Source organism: Oreochromis aureus, linkage group 15 (genome assembly GCF_013358895.1).
Source record: "Oreochromis aureus strain Israel breed Guangdong linkage group 15, ZZ_aureus, whole genome shotgun sequence".
NCBI classification, from domain to species: Eukaryota; Metazoa; Chordata; class Actinopteri; order Cichliformes; family Cichlidae; genus Oreochromis; species Oreochromis aureus.
This window is the reverse complement of record NC_052956.1, coordinates 363,001-383,601: the sequence shown is the minus strand read 5'-3', so window position 1 is coordinate 383,601 and position 20,601 is coordinate 363,001. Positions and strand designations below refer to the sequence as shown.

General features: G+C 42.3%; 1 protein-coding gene across 5 annotated transcripts in view; it reads left to right on the top strand.

The window, feature by feature from the left end:
- The first annotated feature begins 1,827 nt into the window (after window positions 1–1,827).
- disp1 (dispatched homolog 1 (Drosophila)) overlaps window positions 1,828–20,601 on the top strand; it is a 114,903-nt gene continuing 96,129 nt past the window's right edge. For 2 of the 5 annotated variants that reach the window (XM_039598814.1, XM_039598812.1), the window contains exons 1-2: window positions 2,417–2,572; window positions 6,630–6,703. The gene's annotated coding sequence lies outside the window, so the exon portion shown is untranslated. Of the gene's footprint in view, window positions 1,855–2,416; window positions 2,573–6,629; window positions 6,704–20,601 lie in introns of those variants that run through there. The other 3 variants (XM_039598816.1, XM_031734163.2, XM_039598813.1) reach the window with 2 other exon arrangements.

Sequence of the window (20,601 nt, the reverse complement as noted above, 5' to 3'; positions counted from 1 at the left end):
CCACACAGTACAGCCAGCGGGCTTGACCCACCAACACTCTTGCTGTGAGGTTACAGTGCTAGCCACTGCACCACCATGTCACCCTGACAGCTCAGGATTCTTGCAGGAATCCAGTCTGTTTCTCTGAGCGAAAAGGCTTATCCATACTACATATGTACTTATGTATATGTAATACAAGTTCTTTAGTGACTGCTGCAGCTGCGTGAGAGTCACTCTGTCTCACTGTGTGGTGAAAAATAAAAACTGTCTGTCTTTTATAATGTAAATCAAAACTTCCAGAGTCCAAGCTAATGATCTGACCTTACATGACATTGTTATGAGGATGACACTACTCTGAAGCACGGTGTGAACAGGTTTCAGATGATCAAGCAATTCTAGCTGTACTCAAGTTGAAGCATCCAAAGTATATTACGAGGTGACCCTGATGTACAGCAGAAGAAAGCTTGTGTTTATTAAAGGTACTTTGATTTTCGCCAGTTTTCTCCACAGTTAATGATTCTTGGCTTCCACCTGATTCAGTACAGATGGTAAAACTTGTGGGTATGGGCTGAAAGCTTACAAGTGTATCGTTATTGATGTCCTCATTAACTGAGACAGTTCTTTTGGTATTTGTTCCCCAATTTGTTGTTAGTGTCACGGTTTGGCTGTGTGGCAGGCAGGACGTAGGACCCAAACGCAGGAATCACAACAGGAGGATTAACTGAAAATGCCAGCTTTATTGCTGGGAAATCCACCATAACATAAACTCTGAAAAAACAAACAAAAACCCTGAACATATGAACTAAGGACTGAAACACTGGAAAACTAGAACTTAGCCTGGACCATACAAAAACAAACCAGCACATGAGGAGAAACACACAGCAGTGAGCATGTACAACACAACAAAGGGTAAAGGAAAACAGGGCTTAAATACACAGGGACTAACAAGGGAGCTGAGGAACAGGTGGGAACACAGCTGGGACAAATCAGACATAACGAGACAAAGGAAGCTAAGCGGAATACACTGACATAAGACACAGACTATCAAAGTAAAACAGGAAGCACACATTCGCAAAGATGCAGACTCAGAGCCACCGGCCTGACACTGAGACATGACTGACTGTAACACAGGGAAGACGCAGTGACCGAAACTAGGAGCGAGAACTACAAATATAATACGAACCACCAAGAAAACCAAAGCCATCAATAACAAATAATCAAGTAATATAACTTAAACAAACACAAAACACTGGGTCACAGACCCAGTGCTGTGACGGTTAGGAACTTGGTTGTTATTTATGAAGAGTGAAGAAATAATGAAGAAATGTTCCATATTATTTGTGGAGGGTGAAGGTAACGGTGGTCCCCGTGGTAATCGGAGCACTAGGTGCGGTGACTCCCAAGCTAGGTGAGTGGCTCCAGCACATCCCGGGAACAACATCGGAGATCTCTGTCCAGAAGAGCGCAGTCCTGGGAACAGCTAAGATACTGCGCAGGACCCTCAAGCTCCCAGGCCTCTGGTAGAGGACCCGAGCTTGAAGGATAAAACCATGTGTATATATATGTATATATATATATATATATGTATATATATGTGTGTATATATATATATATATATACATATATATACAGTGCAGTAGACTAAGTGTGATATCTCCATTTTGCTGATATCAGGAAACACTTTCCTATTGCTCTTTTCAAGCCTTGAAACTAGGAACCGGATACAACATGAAGCTCATTTGGTAAATCAGGGTTCCCACTAATTTACCAAAAGACAGAAAGGAACATATTTTTTACCATAGGAACAACAATTTACTAGGCAACAGCATACAGTGTCCAGGCAGGCAAGAGCTCAGTGCTCTTGACTTCAAAAGAGTAAGATTTCATTTTTTCTAACCCTATAAATGACCTAACGATGGCATCTTCCATATTTTATATACAGCTTATTGATGCTTCTGTAATTTAGCTTTAAATGTTTTGAAAAACTGCACATCCTGATGAATATTTATGCCACCAACTGGTACCATGTGTGCATCTGTTCATGTTAAATAATGTGTTTGTGCATGTAAAACAAAATCAGCCACCAGGCTTCGCAAAAACTAGAATATGATGCAATGCCGCATTCTTGCTTTCTGTTACTTTTCTCATTAAACGTTGTCCCTGCTGAGTCAGCATGCATGGAAGCGTTCTTTGTTTGCGTCCAGAGTGAAGTGAACGCTTCTGTCTGATCGCTTTTATTCGAGCCATTTTCTGTTCACTGCTTCTGAACGGTTTTGTTTGAGCTCCCAACAGAAGGACAGACACTAATATCTGAAAAACTACTTTTGCTCAAATAAAATACTCCGAGGAGATAGGAGGCTGAGGTACACAGTCGCCTCCTAGTGCCCTTCCAAGTTTCCTACATTTCCTTCCAGAAACCTCCTGATAGTACAAACAAGAACTCAGTGCGCAGCTGCCCACCCAACATGGTTTGATGCATGGAGATTGGATACATCAGCATCCGCAGGAACTAAAGTAGAAACCCGGGAATACTTCTCCTGTCGGCCGTCAGCACTAGCCCCGTGCCTTGCCTTCACACCGTGCGGGTGCTCGAGTGAGTATGGGGCTGGGAGAGAAACCACGGAGAAGCCGCTGTTGTTTAGCCAGCTGTTTTGGTCAGCGAGGTTAGCTGGCTAGCAGCGTCAGTCAGCTAACGTGAACTTAACTCGCCTACCGAGGGGGCAAACACCGGCGCTGTGCTGTGTTTGTTTCGGGAGAGGTTGTGTGGAGTTCGTAGCTCTCAGGCGTGATGACAGAGCCTGTCGCCAAGCGAGCTGTTCACGCTTTGGGCTTCATTGTGGTTAACGCTAGCTCGCGGGATCAGCTGTGATTTGACATAAGGCCGAGGCTGTGCTGATAACGTCACATTTGGCTGTTAATGTGCACGCGGACAGGTCTGAGCCCGAGGTGACCATAAAAGCTGTAAAGCCCGCCCCTTTAAATTTGAAACGGGGTGTTAGTTTTAGCTGTTGCTAAGGGAAAGAAGCAGGAGTGAAACGTGTTCAAAGTGTTTGTGTACCTGGTTGTTATTAGTGTGCTGGTCTGTAAAGTCGAGCTGTACAAGCACAGGTGTGTTTTCCATTCCACGGAGGACCGTGGACACTGTCACGGTGTTTGCCGTGTTGTTCCAGGAACTGTGCTGGCAGACTGAAACTGATGATGCTCTCTCTGTCTGACAGACGCTGCTTGAGTTATTTGAACACCTCAACAGAGTAGGAACAATGCCTTTCCTGCATTTATAGACTGTTTATGCCTACCTGCCACTTCATTAGGTACATCTGTTCAAAAGCACATTAAGGCAAATATGTCATCCAATCACATGAGACCAAGTCATTGCATTTAGGGATGTAGGCATGATCAACACGACCTGATGAAGTTCAGACCGAATCTCAAAGTGAGGAAGAAGCGTGATTTAACTGTCTTTGTTTGTGTCATGTGGGCTGTTGGGAACAGTTTGGACCAGTCGAGCATCGTTTCAAAACCACAGCCTGCCTGAGTTTGTTGCCCATCAAGTGAGACCTGATGTTGTTTCCGGGTCATCATAATTATTGTTGGTCCAGATTCAACATTGCAAGTGACCAATCACATTATAGTGATGTCACAGTTTTGCTAGGTGGAATCACCATCACACCAAAACCTAACCTTAGCCCCTGTGACATGATAACAACGAGATTGATCACTTGCAACTTTGAACCTGGGCCAGCATTGACTATGTTGGTCCTGGAGCAACACCAGCATGGGGATATCGGTCACACCTCCATCCCTTTATGAGCACAATATGCACATCTTTCAGTGGCCGCTTCCAGCAGGATAATGTCTCATGTCACAAACCATCTCACACTTCACTGTACTCAAATTCCACAGTCATCAGATCTCAATCCAGTAGAGAACCTTTAGAACTTTGGTGGAAGACGAGATTCTCGTCACACATGTGCAGCTGACAGATCTGCTGCAATCTGTGTGATGGTGTCAGTGTGGACCAAAACCTCTGATGCTGAATCTTTGCTGCAATGAATTAAGCTTAAAGGCGGGTACTAGCGGTGTGTAATTAATGAAGTGGCCAGTAAGTATGCAGTGTATGGCTGGGAAATGAAGTGCATTTTCTGTGTCATTGCACCTGAGTTTATTTGCTTTAAGCTCCTCTGGTTTAAACATTTGATGAAAGGTGGAGACACAGATCCTTTGGGAGGATGTGTCAGTACAGCCATGTGGTGTAAAAAAGTCTCCAAATCAAATATGTGGAGCAGCAGCTGCCTGATCCCATCTGAAAAAAGCCATTTTAGCTCCTTTTGATTTGAGCCAGCTTTATGATGCTGGGCTGCTTATTGCAAACTTAAGGTTTGAACAGCAGCTGCCTTATGCCTGTGTGAGTGACCATAGTAGGAATATCTGCTCCCACTGACATCAGACAGAGATAAGAGTTGAAAAAATAGTCTGAAAGTGAGCATAAATTTAGCACAAAATATGAGTGCATCATTTGAAATTTTGGAGATTCTTAATTTGACCAACCACGAGAAACACGAAAGAAAAATATGGAAAAATGTAATAAGTAGACTTTTGAGTGAAATCCATGTTACTGTGTACCTCAGCTTGTTAATTTCCTTTTTTTGTGTAATGCTGCAAATATGAAAAATAGTGAAAAAATGTACAACTTAAAGATTAAGTTTGTAAAGTCTCAGAGATTGTGGCTAATTTATCAATTAATCAGTGACACTCTTTTAAAAGGAAGAAACGTATAAACTCCTTGAACTTGAAGGAAAACAGTACATTTTGTGCCACCTTGAAGAGCTCTCCCTTACCTTTCTAAACCAACGTGGCACGTGGCGCATAACTATGGGGCTTTGAAAATGCCTGAATTTTGAGATGAGCCAAATATTCTGTCATGAATGTTGATTTCAAGTAGGAAAGACCATCTACATAACAATGACAGTGTGTCAGTGTGATTGTAGATCAATATAATGTGTTGATCTACAATCACATCCTGGGGCATCTGACCTCAGGAATTCACATGACAAGGTGGGGCCAGGTTTCACAATGAGCTCACCCGAAACCCTGGCTGATTAGGTCCCACACCTGCTTTCACACCTTGGCTCATGTGATTAGAGGATCACCAGGGGGTCCTTTGGCCCTCTTTGGGGGGATACTCCCACTGGGTTCAAATCTGGGACTCTCGGCCATTTGACCTTAGAACTGAAGAAGCTTCTCGGATGAGAGGTGAAACGTCTTCAAGCAACTCAAAGAAGTCCAGACGCTTTTCTTTGCAAATTCCTTTGACAATATGATGTGTACATTGAGTTTTAATGTGCGGCTTACCCAATAAGTCCTCGCCCGTCTAGGCTTAGTGGCAGAAAACAGAAATATTTGAGATGTTAAGCTATCCCCCCTTTTCCCTTTTTTATTTATGAAAGCAGGTTTTTAATGCTGTGTGTATAAATGCTCTGGTTGTCCAGCTCTCTGTCAACAGTTTGCAGTGAAAGTGTTTTTCTCACGAGCATTAGTGAGCTAATCCTTGTTTTATAGCTTCTCAACGTCATATGAACGTGACCAAGAGCTCTTGAGCCAAATACTTTTTACAAACACAAGAGGGAAGTGAAAGGCAAAGATCTTTTATGTTCGGTTAGGAACCATTGCTCGACCTAAATAGGGGTACAGAGACAGCAGCTGACAGTGTAACATGGGGGATAGACGGGTCAGAGAGAAGCTCAAAGCCCTGGTTACACAGGAACAATGGCTAAATAGTCACTCCTGGTAAACTCCTGTGAAGTCTGCTTGAATTCCATTGCCTGTGGCACAGTCCACGGTCCACGTCCACAGACGGGAACAAACGAAGGAAGAATCAGCAGGTATGCAGACGTCTGCACGGACTGTCTGACGAGGGCACAGAAAGTAAAATGGCAAGACAAGTGGAATATTTCATTTATTTTGTGATGTTTGCCTCTGTGCACCAACACAGCAGTCGTATGTGTTTCAGTGGTTTTAAGTAATGCATTAAGAGTTTAGCAGTTGCAGCCTTGTATAATGCATGTTTGCCTTGAGAAAAGCTTGGGTTGCCTTTGCAGGATGCTTTGGCCCATTTGCTCTTTACACCCCTGTCCAGTCAGTTTTGCAGCATTTTTGCAGACAGTGGATGAACTGATTGGCTGTACAGAGGCCCAGCTTGTAGATTATTATTAATCTACAATAACTTATTTAAACTGTGAGTCGTCAAAGTTACTCTAGGAGAATGTGGAGAGGTATCTTTGAAGTAAAGAGCTGTGGATGCTCTGTACTCTTCTTTAAGATCAAAGATGGCGCCGAGTATGGCAGCCTCGTCGCGAGCTCCCCCAAGCAACAGCTGTTTGTTGTGTTTAATTTTACTTTTTCTTTATTTTTTCACGAGTAGCACATGTATACCTTTATATATTGTACATATATTTATTACTTTTTAGATTAGCCATTTTTATATTTTGCTTGTTTTACGTTATTGTATTTTTGCACAACTCTGTTGCTTGTGAAGCTCGCACACAAGAATTTCACTCACATGTACTGTACCAGTGTACCTGCACATGTGACGTGACAATAAAAAAAAGTGATTTGATTTTAATCAGGTTGTCAATGCTTCTCCCCGTTAGGTAGCCAGGTGAGCTCGTCTCTTTGTGATCAGGAAAGCAAAGGAAACACACAGTGCTCATCCCAGGAGTTTACAGTAAGTACCTACACATACCACTGAACAGTCTAATATGCAAAGAACACACACACACAGGCTCTAATGTCAAGGATTCACACATCACGTGACTAACTTGTGTGTATTTGAATTGTCGTCTTGCACAGTGGAGAAAATGCCACCAGGGGTCACTCTTCAGCTTGTCATTCCTCTGTAGGGTTTGTGTGTGATGTCCTGCTGAGATTTAAGGCTGTAAACAATACTTTCTTTGGTTGTGTCTTTGTTGTGTTTCTGTGACGCTTACAGAAGATATCTGGATTTGAAGTGGGCGGAGCTTATGGATCATTATGGATCAGTTCTGTTGGATTTCACAAAACAGCTTTCTCTTCTTTCTGCCATTTAAAAAGTCGCAGAAGAGTTTTCCGAGTTTTTCCTGCTCCAAAATCTTGCGTCTAGGTGAACACTCTTATCCTTTCTGTTTGACCTTTTTCCACTTTCCTCCTTCCCTGTCAGCCATCAGCATCTCTGCCTGCTTCTTGTATCCCTCCGTCTTTCCTTAATGTCTCTGAATCCCCCCATCCTGGCCTCCCACTCTTAAGAACAACTGGTCAGGACAGCTGGCTGTAACAGCTGCTTGCTGTCTCACTTTGGGCAAGTTTTTCCCCGTAGCTTTTCCATGCCAACCTTTATGTTATTAAATCAGTCTTTGTGCTATCTTTGTGTCACCGTATCAGCATATTATTTTTTGTCCGTGTTGGAAACATTTAACGTGCCCCTGTTTTCTCGTGTGGTTTTGATTTGAATGTGGAAATCAATAGACTACTTCCTCTTTTGTCTTTTGCCAGTATCAGTTAACAGAATAGCCGTGTTCTGCGTCAGCATGTGTAATGTTATCACTGTTCCTTTGTTTTCTTTTTCTCTGTTCACTGCCCTTACCTTCTGCACACAACGCCAGGATTCATCGTCATTGCCTCAGAATGAATCCCATGTGTCATGTGAGCAGTAACAGGCTGGACTGAATTATCTTTTGTCTGTTTGCTGATGATGTGCTGGAATTTTTCCAGGCATTTAGTTAAGAGGGGAAATGGGAAAGTGAGGTAATGCACAAACAGGCGAAAGAATAAATGGTAGAGCTGCATGAATGCATGGATGGGGGAAAAAATGTAATCCCAAGTAACAAGACTATCTTCACAAAGAGCACTGAAGCCTTTGTGTTCCTTGTAAACTGCTTTATTTCCTTTAGAGCAGGGGTGGGCAATTCATTACCCCAAGGGGCCGCACGAGAAACTAGGACTGATGTAGAGGGACGCTCCGATAAACTGATCTTGGACAAAAACCCCTGAAATGAGTTGCATTTTACTTAATCAGCTGCTAAATTACATTTGTGTAAACTGGCTGTCCTGTCAGCCTGTGGCAGCAGGAACAGGCTTCAGCACAACACGACCCCGAATGTTATAAGCAGAAAAAGGACGGCGTGTATGGACGGCCACCGTTATAGCTCACCCTGTGCATGTGAAGTCTGTGTGGAGGGAAACATGGATACGAGATGGATAAGGGAAGACAGGTGGTTGGAGGTGGGCTCATTTCTGTATCATGACGTTATACAGATAACATGGCCGAGGTTAAACCTGCTCTGCCTTGCCTTGTTCATTCCCTTAGACTGGAGCTGCAGTTGATTGAGCCGTCAAATGTGCCGATGACAAACGCGTGACCTTTAGCATCGTTGCTGATGTGCAGTTGTTGGCACTGTAATTTATCTTGCCTTGCTGTGGGCCGTATCCTCTGCTTTTCCTCCTCGGCGTGGCACAGGGGTTAATCGGGCTGGGAGCTGGATGCCACCGGAAGCATGACTGCACACTTGCTGCCTATAATTCAAACGCAAGGCGCTGGCTTCTTTGATGTTGAGCTGAATGATGGAGACACTAGTGGATCTCAAGGAACCGTGTGGCACCAGCGTGCCTGATCTCTCGTCTGGCCTTGTAGAGACTTCAGATTGCTGCACAGTATAGATTTGTGTCTCCTGGTGCTGACAGGCAGGCTGGCTCGATCCACTGAAGATATCCAACAGACAGAGTAGTTGTTCTGTTTCTCAGGAGGAAAAGCCTTCTGCTATCTTGGCTGTCAAAGACATGGATCTGTATTTTGCTTTTACTGGGGATGAAATCCAAGCCAAAGATCAGATGGACGGGTCTGCACGATTCACCTATGGGCTTTTTTTTTGGCTACACGGGGGCAGCATAAACTATATTTGAAGACGTTCCTGGAAAAACAGCAGCAAAACCTTGAAAACTTAAACTGTGGACCCATTCTACACCCCACCCACCCAAAAAATAACCTACAACACCCCCCACTGCAAAGTTCTGTATTACTGGAAACGGGAACGTTTCTGTCATTTAATTGTTTAACCTCTGATGCACGCTTTCACGTTTCCCAAAGCCATCCAGTGGGCGGCATTGTCTTTGGTCCCCGGGCCTTATGTTTGACACCCCTGATTCTGTGTCATGTTAGTAGGCATTACATCGTTGGTCCAATATTCACGCTCTTTTGGTCTCCACTAACAGTGAAATATCTAAACTGTGTTCAGCAGGTTAGTTTGGTCTGTTTGGTGCTAAGCAGCCACATCTTGCATGTGATTGGATGGCACAGAGGAGCAGCTGAACAGGTGTACCTAACAAAATGGCCTGTGAGTGTATATGATGCACACATCATAGTGCTGTAAAGGTCAGCTGCAAATTCTTCTTAGGTTAAACACTAAATTCACCTTTTGTACACGCTAATGCTGAGACGCTGTAATATTTTATTACCTTTGGATTTTTATGTCAACACGATTTTACGTAAATCTGAAACCTGCAAACGGTTTATCGTTTACATCGATCTTATAATGTCTGCTGCAGTAAAATTGGATTTCACAAGACACGAGATGTCGGCATGAAATTTAAACAGAATGCATCTGTTCTGTTTAAATTCTTTCCTCTGGTTAAACTGAGGACAGATGTGCCCGAGCTTTTAATGGAGATGCCAAAAGCAGTGAATGATGAAAGTTGTTGCGACGTCCGTGTTTTCAAAGGGTTCATCACCGTGTGTCGTTTGTCTTGAGACGCAGAAGATGGAGAGCGCTGTAGAAAAACGTCTGCGTGGCGTCTGATCAGGTGATTTTGTTTTGTCTCGTACTGTCTGGATACATGACCTTTTTTTTAAAACAGCATCCGTCTGATGGCTGCTGCTGATCTGCCAGCCTCCTCCATTGCAGCCTCTCGCTCATGCATTCTTTGTTATTCAGTAATTCAGCGTGCAGGCTCCAGCTGCCTAACCATCCGCCTTTATCTCCTCAGTACATGAATGACTAGGGTTAGGGTCAGAATCTACTTATAAGGGATATTTTAATTTGCACATCATAAAAAAAGTGGAAATGCAGAAGGATTGGTGTAGGTCTTTTTCTTCCCTCTCTCTGGTTGGCTGGGCTGGAAATGTTGGCACATTGCTACAGCTGTTACATAGCGGCGTTTTTTCCTGCCTCAGAACGGGCCTTTGTAATTCTATTGGTCCACATGTAGTTAAGGTTAAAGTCTGCGCAGTTTCCTGTTGTTTCTGCTCATTTGATAAACTAAAGTGTATTTTAATGCTTGAGTGAATGATAGCCCACTTTTAGAAGTTAGTCAATATTGATTTAGCAGCAGTGAATGGAAGTTTTCTCTTTCCTGTTAGGGTTACTCACGCCTCAGCAGACAGAGGCGTGGATCCCATCACTGCCTCTCCCAGACCATCCATCACATCAGCTCCTATCTGCGTGTCTTTATGGAGCTCGTAATTGAAAGCAGGCTGCCTGATGGTCCCTTTTCCTTCTCGTTCCCGGGCTTTAGATTAAAGAGATCGATAGCGCCTGCTGCGCCTCGAAAAGCATATATGAAATATTACAGGCTCTGGCCACTGCACTCAGCTTTAAGCTATTTGACCCGGAGAGAGCCCTGTGTGGGAAGAAGTGCTCTTGAAAAAGAGAAAAGAGCCTCATCTCAGTAAGTAAAAGTAAGTAAAATTTTATTTATATAGCACATTTCTAGATAAAAGATCACAAAGTGCTTCACAAGGTATAAAACAAAAACAGTCAAAAGTTAACAAAATGCAATTCTAAAAAGATGTGTTTTTAGCTGTTTTTTAGATGTAATCACTGAGTCTGCAGATCTTAAGTTCTGAGGAAGAGAGTTCCACAGTCTGGCGGCCACAGTGGCAAAAGCTCTATCACCCTTGGTTTTCAGCCTAGTATGCTGAATAACAAGTAGGCCCTGATCACAAGACCTCAGAGACCTACTAGGGACATAGGGCTGTAAAAGTTCAATGATGTAGGCTGGTGCTTGTCCTTGAAGAGCTTTAAATGTCAGAACCAGTATCTTAAAATGGACTCTGAATTCAACGGGGAGCCAGTGCAGCTGTATAAGCAACGGTGTTACATGAGAGTATTTAGATCTTTTTGTCAGAAGCCTTGCTGCAGCATTTTGGACAATCTGCAGACGCTCCAGGGAGTTTTTGTTTAGACACGTAAACAGTGAATTACAGTAGTCCAATTACAGTAGTCCAGTCTCGTGCATCAGCCCAGAGCGTCGCCGTATCACTGCCAGCAGCACAGCTGTCACTGTTTTTATATTTGACATACTGAGGGATGGCAACAGGAACAGGTGCTGCACATTTGTGCCACTACTTTATTTGACCCGTTTATGAGCAGGAAAAAAGTCCGACTGTAGCCGATAGAGCTGTCAGAGTGCATCACTGCAGTGGACGGCAGTCTGTCTTCTTCTTTTTAAACTGAGGTTTGCTACAAACAGGAAGGGTACCGACAAGATGGATGAAGTCATGTGGTTCACGTGGAGTGAGCCCCCCCGAGCAGCAGCCTTTCCCATCCCGCGCACATTCGTCAGTAAGGTCTGTGTTGAGTTTTCAGGAATATCAACCCCACATGGACATTTGTACAGTATATCATAGCACTACTCCACAGTCACATGGACCAGTGCCTCTAAATTAATTCAGTAAAGTTTTATTTATACAGTGCCAAATCACAACAAGGTAAGGTAGACCCTACAATATTACATACGAAAGAACAAAAGTATCTTCTTGAAAATGGGTCAGTTAACTTTTCCCTGAGCTCTTTCAGCTCTTCGTCATGTCGTTTTAAGCAGTTAGCTGGCAGAGAAGAGAGAGTTCTCTTCCAAGATGTATATCACATTTAAACTGTTGAAATCTGAGGCCATGTTTGAACACGACTAGCTCAAAACCCATTAAAGGTAAAAGCCTGAGCTCTCACTGGCCTTTCTTACTAGCTTCATGGATTAGGATCTGTGATTTGGGACAGATGCATTAAAAATGTCTGATAATTGGCTAGTTAAAATATAGAGAAAAAAAGCCCCATATTTGAGTGCACATTAATAAAAAAAACTTCACATTTCAAAAGATGGCTAGTGGTCATTTCTCAATGTTGTGTACTTATATTTAACAATCCTGTGAAATAAAGCATGTCGGATACTTTGTAACATGAAATTTGTGGCCACAGAAAGTGTAGTGCAAAAACAGAAACATTAGTATTCTATTCACTCATCCACATAGAACAAAATTCTAGTGTTTTCAAGTGGTACTCTAATGATAACTCACAGAGGGGCTCTCTGACACCTTCGTGTCATGGTCCAAAGATTGTTGTCATAATTTTAGCTTTTATGTCAAATATTTTTAATATGTTTTAGTTTTTTTTTAAGTTTCATCCAGTTTAGAACTTTTTTGTTTTTGCACATTGAAATCTGATTGAAATCTGAGTGTCTCATTATAGATAAAAGCCTGAGAGTCTCATCATCATTATGAATCAGCAGCTGTAATTTGGGACAGATGCATTTAAAAAAACAAAACATCAAACACAAAATATTGTAAAAATTTGCTGATTTGAACCAGAAAGACCAGGTTGCCATTTTATTTTCTGATACAAGGCCAGTGTTCCCAGAATTAGGAATGTAGACCGGGAATCATTCTTTTATTTATAAGGCAAAATCAGGTTTTACCAAAACCTCATGAATATGAAATAAAGTGGAACAAAGTGCATTCAACAACATATTTACTGTCCATCTCCCTAACAAGGTGTTAAATGTCAGGAGGACCACAATAAATAAAACATGTATTTCAGGCTGTGAGAGGAGGAAGAAAGAAGCTACTGAGACTGCAGCCCCTTACTTGGAAGCAAAATAAGACCATTGCAAATAAAAGATATGAATAACAGCACCATTTATTTTTTTCTCTTTGTTTATCCTGGGCCTGTCTAATGTATCATATCACTAATAAATACCAACAGTTATTGTGTCTTTACACATAAAGGAATGATTCCCAGTCACTTCCCCACAGTCAGGGATAATTAATCTGACACTGGTGTGAGATCAGCACAGTCTGATACCTACAGCCACTGTATTGGATCAGAAATGTGAAAAGCTGGACTGGGTCATCCCTGTTTGCTAAAGTTTGCAGTTAAGTGAGAAGCCGTTTGAAAAGCTGCAGGGGCCCGTTCTTCGTACCTCGCTTACTACATGCAAGATAAAATAACACATCCAAGATCAAATCATCGCGCTAACTTTGAGCTCGCTAATCCGGTTCTCCGAACACACCTGTTGTTGACGATTAGTATAGCTGGATGAAGTAATCTGAGATCACTGGGTGGCTTAAAAGGGGCTACGCATCGATAGTAGAAACATTGATCGGCAACCCTGTGATTGGTCGGCGAAGATGTCGAAGGAGTGCGCTCAGTATTTCACGGCAGCAGACCAAGAACTCTTGATTGAGGGATATCAGGAGTTTCAGAGTTTAATTAAAACGCAGGGGAACACTGCAAAGGCTGCAAAAGCAAGGAGAGAGGGCTGGCAGAAAGTTGCTGACAAATCAAACTCGTAAGTGATCCATGATATTACATTATATCATGTGATATTATATTATACCATATTATATTATATTACATCATATCCTCTTTCACATTAGAGCCACAACAGGACCCACTAGAACATGGGAACAAGTAAAGTGAAATATAAGAATATTCCACAGAATGGTAATATTTATCACTTATATTGCTTTTAGTCTATGACAAGAGACCCTGGAATAATCTGTTTGTTTGTTTATAACAGCAACCAAGAAAAAGCAGAGCAAATAAAGACAGGTGGTGGTCCTGCACCCCTCGTCACACCCCTTTTTGTACTGTGACATTTATTGACATTGTGGGTTTTTTGTGTGTAGTTTGACATAACACTCCATCACTTTTACCTGTTCCCATGCAAGGGGTGACTGAAGCATGCACAGTAAGTCGGGAGTAAGTATATACAGTACAGTAAGTGTGTGTATATGTGTATATATATATATATATATATATATACAGTTAAGCCCATAATTATTCATACCCCTGCCAAATTTTGACTTAAAGTTACTTTTATTCAACTAGCAAGTTATTTTGTGACTGGAAATGACACAGGCGTCTCCCAAAAGATAATAAGATGATGTACAAGACGCATCATTGTGGAAAAAAATATTTCACAGCTTTTATTTACATTTGAGCAAAAAGTATCATGTCCAGAATTATTCATACCCTTCACAAACTGTCACAGTCTCTGGGAAAATCCAAAGTTCCATACCATTCCAAATAGTCAAAGCTGTTCTAAAGCATCCCAATTACCCTGATTAATTGGGAATAGCTGTTTTAATCAACTCAACAGGTGAAAAACAGCAGCTCTCTGCAGGTGGTCTGTGGACATTCATGGCTAAGACAAAGGAACTCAGTGAGGACCTGCGGCTGCGCATTGTGGCTGCTCACAAGTGAGGAAAGGGCTACAAGGCCATATCCAAATGTTTTCAAGTTCCAGTGGCTACAGTGCAAAGTATTATTAAAAATACAAGATGTTCCGCACTGTGGAAAATCTCAGAGGACGTTGTCGGAAGCCAAAAGTGAAACCTGTGTTGGCCAGGAGAATAGTGAGAGAGGTGAAAAAGAATCCAAGGATCACCACCAAGGCCATTCTGGTGAATCTGGGCTCTGCTGGTGGCAATGTCTCAAGCCAGACAGTCCAATGGACACTGCACACTGCTGGCTTCCATGGATGCAGACCAAGGAAAACGCCACTTCTCCAGATAAGGCACGCAAAAGCTTGTTTGGCCTTTGCAAATGCTCATCTGGACAAAGAAGAAGATTTCTGGTCTTCAGTGTTATGGTCAGATGAAACAAAAATTGAATTATTTGGTCACAATGATGTTTCCTTCATTTGGCGTAAAAAGAGGAGAAGCCTTCAACCCACAGAACACCATCCCCACTGTCAAACATGGTGGTGGGAACCTAATGCTTTGGGGGTGTTTTTTAGCCAATGGACCAGGGAACCTAATCACAGTAAACAGCACCATGAAAAAAGAGCAATACATGAAGATTCTCAACAACAACATCAGGCAGTCTGCAGAAAAACTTGGCCTTGGGAACCAGTGGACATTTTAGCACGACAATGACCCAAAACATACAGCAAAAGTGGTGAAGAAATGGTTAGCAGACAACACCAGTAACGTTTTGCAGTGGCCTAGCCAGAGTCCTGACTTGAATCCAATTGAGAATCTGTGGAGGGAGCTAAAGATCAGGGTGATGGCAAGAAGACCCTCCAACCTGAAAGATTTGGAGCTCATTGCTAAAGATGAATGGGCAAAAATGCCTGTGGAGACATGCAAAAGCTGGTCTGCAATTATAGGAAGCGTTTGATTGCTGTAATAGCCAATAAAGGCTTTTCTATTGATTATTGAGAAGGGTATGAATAATTCTGTACATGATACTTTTGCTAAAATATCAATAAAACCTGAGAAATATTTTTTTCCACAATGATGCCTCTTGTACATCGCCTTATTATCTTTGGGGAGACACCTGTGTCATTTCTGCTCAAAAAGAACTTACTTGTTGAACAAAAGTAACTTTAAGTCAAAATTTGGCAGGGGTATGAATAATTATGGGCTTAACTGTATACATATATATATATATATATATATATATATATATATATATATATATATATATATATATATATATATATATACCCTGACGGAGAATCAATATCTCCCTATGAGCACACCGTCGCGCTGAGCTAAAGGATCCTGTCTATCCCGCAATATACGCTAAATTCTGTAAACTCTCCTTATCAATCTTGCACCTTCCTTGCTCGCGTACAAACGGACAGGACATGGCTGCGACAGACTTCCCAAATCCATCTTCGCTTTTATAGTCGTGGGTCTCTCATCTTGATTGCACGTAGTAATTTACTATTACTACCCTAAAATATGAATTACATCTGACATGATCTACTACATGTAATAGAATGATTAATAGTACATTTCCCTTTTTTCGAAATGACCTGTATGTATCTGTATGGAATCAATAAAAGAATCAAATGCTGCATTATCTTTAGTTACATTGATAATATTTATTTATGGTAAAACAGTGGCGAAATATCGCTCTTGCTTTCATATAACTGCAGCGGACATACCTGAGTGGCCGCGATCTAATCCTGTTTACATAAAGTAAACCTGCTCCCGAGCAGGTTTACGCTTACGGATCTGTTGCTATGACAGAAAGTACCGGATGAGCTTCGGAGAACCGAACGATCCAAGATCACGCGAAATCGTCAACATTCAAATCCGGCTAACTTACTTAGCGAGGTACGAAGAACGGGCCCCAGGTGTGAAATTCCAACCTCTGAGCTTCTGCTGTTAGCTTTGCAGCTAGCAGCTGGTCTGGTGCTACTGATGCTCAGTAAACACAACTAAATGTTGGCACTGATACCCAGTCCAGCTTTCTAAATCAGAATCAGGGTGATGTCTGATCCGTGTATCGGATTGGTGGAACCCTCACTGTGACCTTAAACAGACACTTTTTATTTGAGTTTATCAAAATTCTTTAAAAAAAATCTTTCCCAGGTTACAAATTCTTGTCCAACCTGTCGTGGCAGATGGCCCCGCCCCTCCCTGAGCCTGGTTCTGCTGGAGGTTTCTTCCTGTTAAAAGGGAGTTTTTCCTTCCCACTGTCCCTAAGGGCTTGCTTATACGGGGTCATGCGATTGTTGGGTCTTTACCTTGCAATATGAAGGTGACTGTTGTTGTGATTTGGCGCTGTATAAAGAGAATAGAACTGAATTAATACCTTACAGGGGGTACGGCGTCATCTTGTGTTTTCCTGGTGACGTTAAACCACACATGTTGTTTGTGAGTATTTTCATTCTTTTACTGGACCCATTCTTAGTCTGTTGCCATTCTTTGGCCTGCACAAAGCCATTTAGCTTACCTCATCAGTCTTTCATTTTGTGAGTGTGCATGTGTAAGAGAGAGATGTTTCTTCACTACATCTTTCCTTGGTTGTGTAGCTCATCAGACAAATCCCCACAGACAGGACCTCAGTTCCCCCACAGAGAGAAGTCTCATTAGGATTTGTTGCACAAACTGGAGAACGTTAACGGCTGAGGGAGCAACCAGGCCTCTCCCGGGGACACGTGTTCCTTGCTGTGGCCTGGCCCTGAAGTTCTGGGCCTTGTTGAATCATATTTGGCTCATATGCCTCCCAGTGTTGGGCTTAGTTACCTCTGAACTGGTTTCACTGGGGCCTGAATGGTAAACTGAGTTGAAAGTGAGAGAAACATGGACAGGTTGTTGAGAAAACACAGCGCCGTGCTCATGTTTCTCTCACGAGGCAGCCTGTGCTCTTACTCATAGGTTGATGGTTTAGTGAATTAAGTTATAATGTGAGGTGTGTGGATTGTGAGTCAGGTGGTCTGTGCTAGGCTAACATGAAAACATGTTGAGGAGAGGATCATGATGTTTGGGGAGGTCTTTCCTGCCTGTTGCAGATTCCAAGTAGGGCCTCAGAAGCTTTACGTGCTTCGTCTTTGTCTTCTGATCACGTTCAGACTTTTTACCTGGTTTCAGCCCTTACCCCATCTTCAGTTCAGGATTTCTGTTTTGATTGAACAGCCAGGTCCATGTCACACTGGAGCATTTCATTGAGGTCAAGGTCAGGATTCGAATTGGAAAACTTTTTATTTATTCTGTTTCGATTTTTCATATTTATGCTGAGTAATAAACTTTTTACATTAATTTTATTGGATAAAATAGATATTGCAAAAGTCTCTCTCACTTCAGATATATGTATATGTTTTTTGTTTCTACAAATGATAATTAAATATCGCTATGCTGTATTGATTATTTATGTATTTATTTCCCCCACACCTGATATTGGGTCACTGCATCTTTCATCCTTTTCAGTGCTTCAGCTCCATGGTCTGACATCCTAACCATTCTTTGTCCATTCAGTCATATCGACCTGACATATTTCCTTGATTACTAATAGCTGCCATCGTCTGCCAGTGTTTTAGATTGAAGGTGACCTACTTCCTGATGACAGAATGGTGTCACTTTAGCTGATTACTGAAGCCAGCCAATGTCCAAATGTCTCAAAATGGCTAAAGTAATTCCATTACTTGGCCGGTCCACTGCAGTCCTTATAATAGACGTTTCTTTACTCAGCCATCTCCACATCATTCATGTTTGGCGATTAAAAAGGAAGAACAGCTGATGAATTGGAAAACTGTCCAATGTCACCTTAACCTCATAAAGAAAGTTCTATCAGCCAGTGTAAAACAGTGATGAATATGTGGAATTTTTATGGTGTGGAATTTGAGTCTTACCAGTTGTCAACTACGGAAGAGACAACCGGGGAAAAAAATGTCTCCGGAATTTGGAGAAAAAAGTCATAATTCAAAAAGTCATTGTTGATTTTTTTTTTCTGAATCCTGAGAACCAGGAATGACTTCCCCAGACTTCCTCCATAATGAGATGGTGACATGCAAACCTTTCTTTGTGTCCCACTGCCAAGACTCTAAAAGCTTTGAATTTGGATACTGTGGGTTTTGTGGTTAGGGATATTTCTCACAGTCGATAAGAACTTAACTCCAGAGTTAAGCTGATAAAAGGTTAGCACACAGTTGCCCCTCACACATTGTGCCACCTTGTGGACACCCTGTAAGCCCAAGGACAGCACAAGGCCACATTCCTCCAATGCTCGACTCTCCTTAATCATTACTAACAGGTGACTGTGCCAGTATCAGTATATACAGTTCACCTCCCAACTAACCACAAAGATAGCCACTGCAAGTGGAAAACAGTGTGCGACTAATCCATCAGCCGTTCTGTGTGAACAGCTTTGTTTCCCGATATGCAAAGAAGGACTTGTTTAAAAAATCAGGATGCGAGGGGTGTGGCCTGTAATACTTCAACTCGCACTTTGATGTTTTCCCAAACTGCAAAACTCAAATTGTCATTTTTGTCAGTTCCCAGCTGACCACCTTTATGAAACCTTGGTCATTACTCAACCTCGTCACACAGTATCGACTTTATTTGACTGAACCTTTGGCTGTTCGTGTCAGGGACCCTATAGAGACTCATAATGGAGACCTGTTGTGCCCTGAGGCCAAGCTGAGAAGCAGTGCAAGTGGAAAACTGGACTTAATGATCACAGATGGAGAACTTATTCAGATCCTGACGGACAAACTCTTTCCTCATCTGGCTTTTTCATCACTGCCTTAACATCAGTACATTTGATAGGTTCTTAGCCCCGGACTGTGCTGTTGCCCTGATGGCTGTTTCACGGCACTGCTTTTGCTGGAAAACTGTTGGCTGTCATAATGTGCTATAAAGAAACTGGCACCACAAGCTTCCTGCAACACTTCTCCAGAAATGATCATTCTCAGGGGTGAACTTTACCGTTAATGCCCCAAGATGTTCAGAATAGCACAACTCCTTTAGCTTAGCAGTTCTCATTTCAGGCTGGTTTTATATTTAAAAAATAAATAAATAAAGAAAAACTCATGGTAACTAGCCTACCATTTTTGGTAGCCCCCACCCTACAGGTGCTACTCCAATTTAAAAAACAAAACAAAAACAAAAACCTACTGTGTGGTTGGCTCCAGAGAGACTGACTTATACTCTGTGTACCACTTGGACGTGTTTTGGTCAGTGGACACTAATTATTCAAAGAAAAAATGAAGCAGCTTACCCAAGGCCTCAGACACACAAACCTAAACACCGATGACTGTAGAAAACATAGACGACCTAACAGCACTGCAAAAATGAAGGCAAAATGTCTCTACCGCCCCCTGGTGTCTAGCTGCAGTACATGTCATAAACCCAGATGGGACTGGGGTCAGACGCCCAGCGGGTGTGTGGGCGGGACTGCGATGTCCCCACTCAAGTCCCTACTGCGCACACTCTGGCTGCAAAAGTGCAACACAGCAGCTCCCACAAATGGGAAATTTTGGCTTCATTTTTGTACCGTGGGAGGAAGTGCAGTCAGGTCGTCCATCTTTAATGCTAAAGGCCAGTAGGTGACTTCAGGAAGACATTTTTTGCCCTAACTAGTTGGCAAGTGGTTGCTGGTTGTCGCTGACTGAATCCTGTTGTGATTGCTTTGTTCGCTCGCAGTTGCAGAGAAGATGCCAAGATCTTCAAAGTAAAAGTTGTGTCTTCAGGTCTTTATACAGCAGACATACAGAGTCTGAACAGATACTTTGCGTGTTAAAAATATTTTTCGGACTCGCACTGATTGTGCTTGAGGAACTTGCACCATTTAATTTTTTTCACACCAAGTTTGATTTTTCCGGGGTTTTTCTTTTTTTTAATCCAAATAATTGGATACTAACCAGTCATCAGCCATTTCTCTTTAGTGACCGCTGATTACAAGCAGGTCACTGACCGGTCTCTAGGCCTGTGTGACTGAGGTCTAATTTAATTTCACTAGTCTCACATCAGCTCAGTTTAACAGTGATTATGCTTTCAGTTTACGGTAGTGCGAGCTTCTTCTTTAGCTAATCTCAGTCTGAGTTGCTGAGTCTATGACAGGACTTTATGTCACCATAATTTCC